Below are 7,114 nucleotides of genomic sequence, written 5' to 3'. Positions count from 1 at the left end.
GGATGGATGGATGGAAGGATAGATGGATGGAATGATAGATAGAGATGGATGGATGGATGATGGATGGATAGATGGATGGATGGATGTAACAATGGACGGGTGGACGGGTGGGTGGGCAGACAGACAGACAAATGATAGATAGATAGATAGATAGATAGATAGATAGATAGATAGATAGATAGATAGATAGATAGACAGATAGATAGATAGGTTTTGTAAACGATTTCAGTCGCTTTGCAGAATTCCACTTAGCTAAATTTAGGCAGTGCCACACCCCCATCCCTTCAACCACACGTCCTTTCTCCAAAACTCCACCCTCCAAAGACATGTTAGCAAACCCCAAGATGTAAAATGTGAGCATTCTGATACAAAAATATGGGCCACTCCCTTGACTTGTTTTTAGTGCAGTGCTGTCATAGAGGCAGGTCAGATTTCTGTATATTTCCCGTAAGATCACACTAACAATAGCTGAATAAGGAGGAGATGGCCATGATAAAGTATATGAAAACACAAGGGTGCTTGGATTCAGTGCTATGCAGTCGACCCATCATTAGTGTATTTGATAAGGGCTTAGATATTAAACATTCTTCTTGATTAAAGTCAAGATACAATTGACCCTATTTATTTTCTTAAAGGACCTATTAAATCGCTTGATGAACGGTTTTCTGTCCAGTGTTTGACAGGAAGTTTGAGTAGGACATACTCTATTGTAAGGCTTGTCCATTTTTTAAATTAGCCCTTAGGCTTTAGTGATGTCACAGCCATTAAGGGTGGTTTAGAGAAATGTTCAAGTTCATATTGAGACATTTGAATGCACTCTTTGTTATCTTAGCAAATCTGAACACAGTTTAAGACATTGTTGGGATCTCTTCTGAAACTCTGCAGGAGACACTGGAGATTTCAGCACCCGTCCCCATTTTATGGAAAAGAGCAGAATTTACAGTCAGCAAAACATCTCCTTTTGTGTTCCTTGAAAGAAAGAAAATCATAAGGGTTTGAGGGTGAGTAAATCAATGTACTTTCTTGGGTGAACTTTTTTTTATATTTTAATTAACAAATTTGCTCGAATCACTTTTGAAGTCCTTTGATTTTCCCAGTTAACAGTGACTGAAAAAGTCTCAAATCCTCACAGAAGTGTCACCTTATTATCCATCAGTATTTTCCTCCATGTAAATGTGTGAAATGATTTCACCTGAGAGACATGATCAAGTGATACATTACGCACACTCTCTCTCTCTCTAAGATTTGTTTCTTCACATTGATTTTACACCAGTGTGCAGCTCGTGACAGAAAAAAGACTCAGTATAGAATTAAAAATGGACATCTGCTCAGAGCGCTCTTTCAAGTGTTTGGCAGGTTTTTGTGTGTGCGTGGCAGCGTGGAAAGACAAATGTGTGTGGGTGCGCAGCAGGCACGCGTGGGTGTGTTTGTGTGTAGTCTCTGGATTAATCAGATATTTGCCGGCATGCGTTTTTCCATGCTGCTAGCTTTGCTTTGAATGAATAAATGTTGTGCCATATGCTCTCAATTAGGTTCCTCCTGTGGCTCGGTTTGCTAGAAAAAATTATAATGTGGTCAGGGAATTCACAATTACCTTGTATATTCATCACTTAACCTCATTCTCATCAAATGATAGCAGCATTCTTCCTGGGATGTTATAATCCTTCAGTTATGAAGATAGATCCACAGAGCTGAGCAGAAGTGGGCAGAAATTAGTGAACGGATCTTGAACAGTTAAACCCACCCCCTGTCCCCCTCCCACCTCTTTCCTTTTCCTACTTGCCCAGTCTAATACTATGCCATTTGACGTCAGACTGCAGCTGTAGCCAATCAGAGATTCCAGGCTACCCCCCTCTGCTGCTTGTCCTCGCCCCTAGTTCTGGCAACATATATAGCAGCGCTCATTCTGTCTATGCTTGTGTTTAACGTGCTGCTGCGGGCTAAGGAAGCAGAACATTGTGCCACTGACAAAGCCAAGAGAGATTGTGAGTGGATCTCAACATCTATGTACCAAACCCAACTCACATTTCTTGCATTTTCTTGCAGTTTTTCCAGAGATCATCTTTGTTGCGGATAAGCCCAATTGCTGGTACCTCCAAGAACAAACATTACTGCTTTTTTCTTGCCTCACTGGCTTAAAGATGGGCTGTACCACGGGACACTTCACCTGCCAACCACAGACAACCGCAGCCCCAACCCTTGAGGGCAAGTTGCAAGAAGGAGGACCCAAAGTCCCCGAGGTGCTGTCGTCCCTAGAAAGGCTGTCGCAAGCTACTGGAGGGATGGAGAAGTCCTGGTACCGCTGCATCTTTCCCTTTGGAATCATCTCGCTGGTGATTGGAGTTGCCGGAACTGGGGTTACATACACATATAACGATCTTCCGCAGACCAAGGTGGTGTCCGTAGTTCTGCTGATTGTTGGGCTGGTCCTGGTTCTGATGGCTACCGCTTGCTGGATGGCCCATAAGAAGAAGCGCAGGAAAAAGAAAGAAGGAGGTTCCTTTAGCTCCGAGCAATGCCCCCTGTGAGCGCCGACAAAACGTAGGCACAAAGAGACACTTTGGATACAAAGTGTAGTGGTTGGCTGCTAGTATATTATGCAGCCTTGTTTTATTTTTATTTTTACGAGGATCTCAGTCCACTTGTTTGCTCAGGTAGCAGTGGACGCTGGTCGGGAGCACAAACAGACAGTAGCCCCCCAAGAGCCCCGCAGAGTCTGTCCGGAATACCGCACAGCAGGCATGAAGGTTCACTGGAGTCTCGTATGCAGTTTACCGTCGCGCAGCAGGTGTCAGGTATCAAAACAAGCTCGGAGAGGACGCACACATCCACAGGACACTTAACACTCCCTGAGCCGTAACTCCGAGCTGCTCCTGGAGCCAGTGCTGCCATCAACACCGTCGTCAGACGGCCAAATTCCTGCTGTCGCACCATGTGATGCCCGGCCAAGTCGAGAAGTGGGCCAGGGTGGGCAACCGGACACCGCGTCAAAAGTGGAGTTCACCTTCGTCACCGTTGCACGTCATTGGCCCGTCCTGTGACACCGTAGCAATGTGTGAGCTTTTTTACGCAATGGGAGAATGGAACTTGAACCTGTGTCTGCAAGCTCGAACCGGCAGCTGCGGATCAGGATATGAGTAGGGCACGGAATGGAGAGGTCGAGAATGCGTCCCTCTGCATGTGTGTGTTTGTGTGTGTGTAGAGACGTGGAATATGTGTGCTGAAATATGGACAGGACACCTGCTCACCCTCTTTGACTGTCAGACCCTCCGTCAATCGCAAGTACTAATGATTTAGGCCAGGGCACAGTGCCTGATATTAAGGACGCAAAGATCTGTGCTTGATTTATTGCGATTGTATGCAGTGAACGGTCTGCTGAAGGAGTTTTATTGGGGTTATGTGTGTGTATGTGTGTTTAGCTTGCAATCCGGGACTCTTAAAGTACCTCAAGTAGTTGGTATCTGGAAAAACACATTTTATAACGACGTGCTTCAGAGAAAGACAAGCAGGCCAAAGGTCAGTTTTGTTCTAAAAGAGAGTCTGAACGAGAAAATGATTTCCCTGTCTGATAGATGAGGGGAAAAAAAGACACCACAAGGGCACATGAGATGTCAAAAGCACCTGTAGACTTTTCTCTCGTTCCAGTGCCTTGAGCAAATAGAACTTAGCAAGGTACAGTACTGTAGCTCTGTTTTACCCCTCTCTTTCTGTCTTTTTCTCATCTGATGCCAGCTTTAAAACTCAAAGTCAGCTATTTTACACCATGTTCTCAGAGAAACCTCCTCTCTTCGCCCGAAAACACACAATGAATACATCGTCACTTTGACCCTGTCACATCCCTCTCAGTGGGAATACCGCTCATTAACAGTACAGTGTCTTGGTTTGGAAAGTGTTTGGCATCTGTTTTGTTATGGATACAGTGGGTGGGTAACACATAATGAATTAATGTATGCCACCCTTGCTGTTCACCCTCCAAATTCACCTTGTTTCAGTTTTGTGGGTCTCGTAAACCGTTTACAAGTGAATCTTGATTTTAAATATGCATAATTCATTACTGTAAGCGCTTTGCCTTCCAAAGAAAACTCTGTGAGTAGAATAAAATCCATACCAATTCAGAGGTTAATGCTCCAGCTTTTGTGGAAAGCTTATCGATCGAGGTGTTTTGACAATGTCGAGGAATGGATTTGTGAATCCTTGTGCATAAGTCTGGGAAAAGAGACAGAGAAAGAGACATAAAGTGGGGCTGCAGAATGGAACGAGAATACAGAGAAAACAACCTTGAGTGCTTGGAAAAAGGCTGTTATTTAAGCATTTACTGTAGCTGTTAGCATGTGCGCTAAACTCATCTTACTGGACATGTGTTCGAGCTCAGAGGAAACTATATTGCTAAGTGGTTGCTCTTTTATTGCTCTCTAGAGGGTAAATGGAGTTCTAAGTTAGGTTTTGTTTAAGTATCAACTCCTTAGCAAACATAAAAATAGACTTCAATGAGACAGTTGTTGACATGCAGTTTATACAGTGTACGCAGATATAGAGCTAAACAATGTGGATAGGATGGCTGGAAGACTTTGATGAGAAATGTTTGAGTTCATATTGAAATCTTATGATTGCAGGCAAATCTGAACACAGTTTGAGACTATATCTTTTCTGATCCTCTAGCAGACACTTCTTTAATATTACTGGGGTATTTTGCTCCGGAGAATCATCTGAGAAGCATTAGACTTATTTAATCTCATTACTGTCTAGGAGATGATACCATTATGAGTTGAAATGCTGATTAAAAGGATACCAACAAACATGTTTGATAATCACAACTACAAACCGTTCATAAGAAAGGAAAGCAAGTTTTCAGAGCACATTAGCATGTGTGAACACGCATGCCATGCGCCACAATGAGTCCCACGCTTGGGGCACATCCAGGTTGAACTGATTTATAACACTGACGTCTGACCACCTGGCTGTGGATAAACGCAGTGCCTTTTTTTGACTGATGTGCGTGCTGTAAAATGTACTTAAAGCTGCCTGTGCCTCGTTTAGCATTTTTAATTACTGCACACCAGAATGTGGTTTGCATCCCTTTACAAAAATAGAATGCTTTTTTCCCCCCACAACATGCTACTAAAAGCAGTGGAGGGACATTGTGTATTTTTTTGTTTTTTTGTTTGTGGGAGTGCAACTAGAATAAACAAATAGCATTAAATCAGGGATGAAGTTGGTAATTAAAGGGATAGTTCACCCAAAAATTAAAATTCTTTCATCATTTACTAGCTCTCATGTTTTTCAAAGCCCATGTGACTTTCTTTCTTCTGTGAAACACAAAAGGAGATGTTAAGCAGAATATTAGCCTCAATCTTTCACTTTCAATGTTTGGAAAATAGATGCAATGAAACTGAATGGTGACTGAGACTAACATTGTGCTAATGTCTTGAAACAAATTAGGATGCGTATGATAACAGAATTTTTGGGTGAAATATGACTTTATGTGGAAAAGGGATATGGAGACCAAATGGGATGTGTCGGGATATCAGAGACTGACTCTAACGGAGCGTCTGACTGTATCATGGAAAGCCAGTAATCAAAGAGTGGTTTACATGGCACTGTCAACATCAGCCGTCGAGAATAGTGAAATAGGAACATGGTGCTGCTCTGAAAACAAACAAAATAAAAAATAAAAAAAAAATATGCTCAAAGTAATGATACATTAGTAAGCATTTCATACACATCAGTAGTTTGTCTTGTTTCCCAGTCTTTTTTCTTAAAGATGCATTTAATTAAGAACAAAATTGCATATGATAATAAGACTACTATTCAGGGAATATATCTTAAATTAAGTTTATTTTTCTTTCCCCTTTGGCTAATTGTTTTCAGCATAAAATTAACTAAATGAAGTGGGGTTTATACTCAAAACAAGAGAAAATCAATTTGCCAGTGTGTAAGAAAAATACATTGAAAGCTGAAGTGTGTCAGATTTTTTTAGATGTTAAAATACTTTAAGGCTACGTCCACATTAATCCGGATACATTTGAAAACAGCATTTTCGTTTTCGAAACGCTCTCCGTCCGCACTGCCGTTTTTCAAGCGTTTTCCAAAAGTTGCTAGTCTACACTCAAACGTATGAAGACTCTTTTGAAAATCCTCTTACTGCGCATGCGAAAAATCGCCGTTCCATGTACGGTCTGAAACGCAATTGTTCTCGTTCCGTCGCCGGACAGCAATTCCAGGTAAACTTCCCGTCGCCTTTAAAGGAGTGCAATGTGAAGGTTGTACAAAGTAACGTTTATCTTTAACAACGCTACCAAAGTGAATAGCAGGCACAACAACGCCGCTAATTTATCCACTTGGGAGAGCGTTTACGAAAATCTCAGTTTTCACTGTCAAAAACGCAGTCACAGTGTGGACGAAAGGCCAAAACGGAGATCTAAAGATGTGTTTTCAAACGAAAATGTATAAGTGTGGACGTGGCCTAAGTAACAGTAAGTGAGCCATTTGTACGTCGATTTTGCCGCAAAGTGTAAACACTGACTCTTTCAACAATGGCTCAACCAATAGCATGAGTTTAGGGGCGGAACTATCTATTTGGCAACCAATGGCAGAATGCTCCGATTGTAATATACACCGATCAGCCGCAACATAAAAGCACCTGTCTAATATTGTGTAGGTCCCCCTCGTGCCACTAAAACAGCGCCAACCCGCTGAGATGACATTCTTCTCACCACAATTGTACAGAGTGGTTATCTGAGTTACCGCAGACTTTGTCATTTCGAACCAGTCTGGCCATTCTCTGTTGATCTCTCTCATCAACAAGGTGTTTCCATCCACAGAACTGCTGCTCACTGGATGTTTTTTGTTTTTGGCACCATTCTGAGTAAATTCTAGAGACTGTTGTGTGTGAAAATCCCAGAAATACTCAAACCAGCCCATCTGGCACCAACAATCATCCATGTGATTATCTAATCAGCCAATCGTGTGGCAGCAGTGCAGTGCATACAATCATGCAGATACGGGTCAGGAGCTTCAGTTAATGTTCACATCAACCATCAGAATGGGGAAAAAATTTGATCTCAGTGATTTGGAGCATGGCATGATTGTTGGTGCCAGATGGGCAGGTTTGAGT

Source organism: Myxocyprinus asiaticus, chromosome 14, assembly GCF_019703515.2.
Source record: "Myxocyprinus asiaticus isolate MX2 ecotype Aquarium Trade chromosome 14, UBuf_Myxa_2, whole genome shotgun sequence".
NCBI lineage: Eukaryota > Metazoa > Chordata > Actinopteri > Cypriniformes > Catostomidae > Myxocyprinus > Myxocyprinus asiaticus.
Note: the sequence above shows the minus strand (reverse complement) of the source record.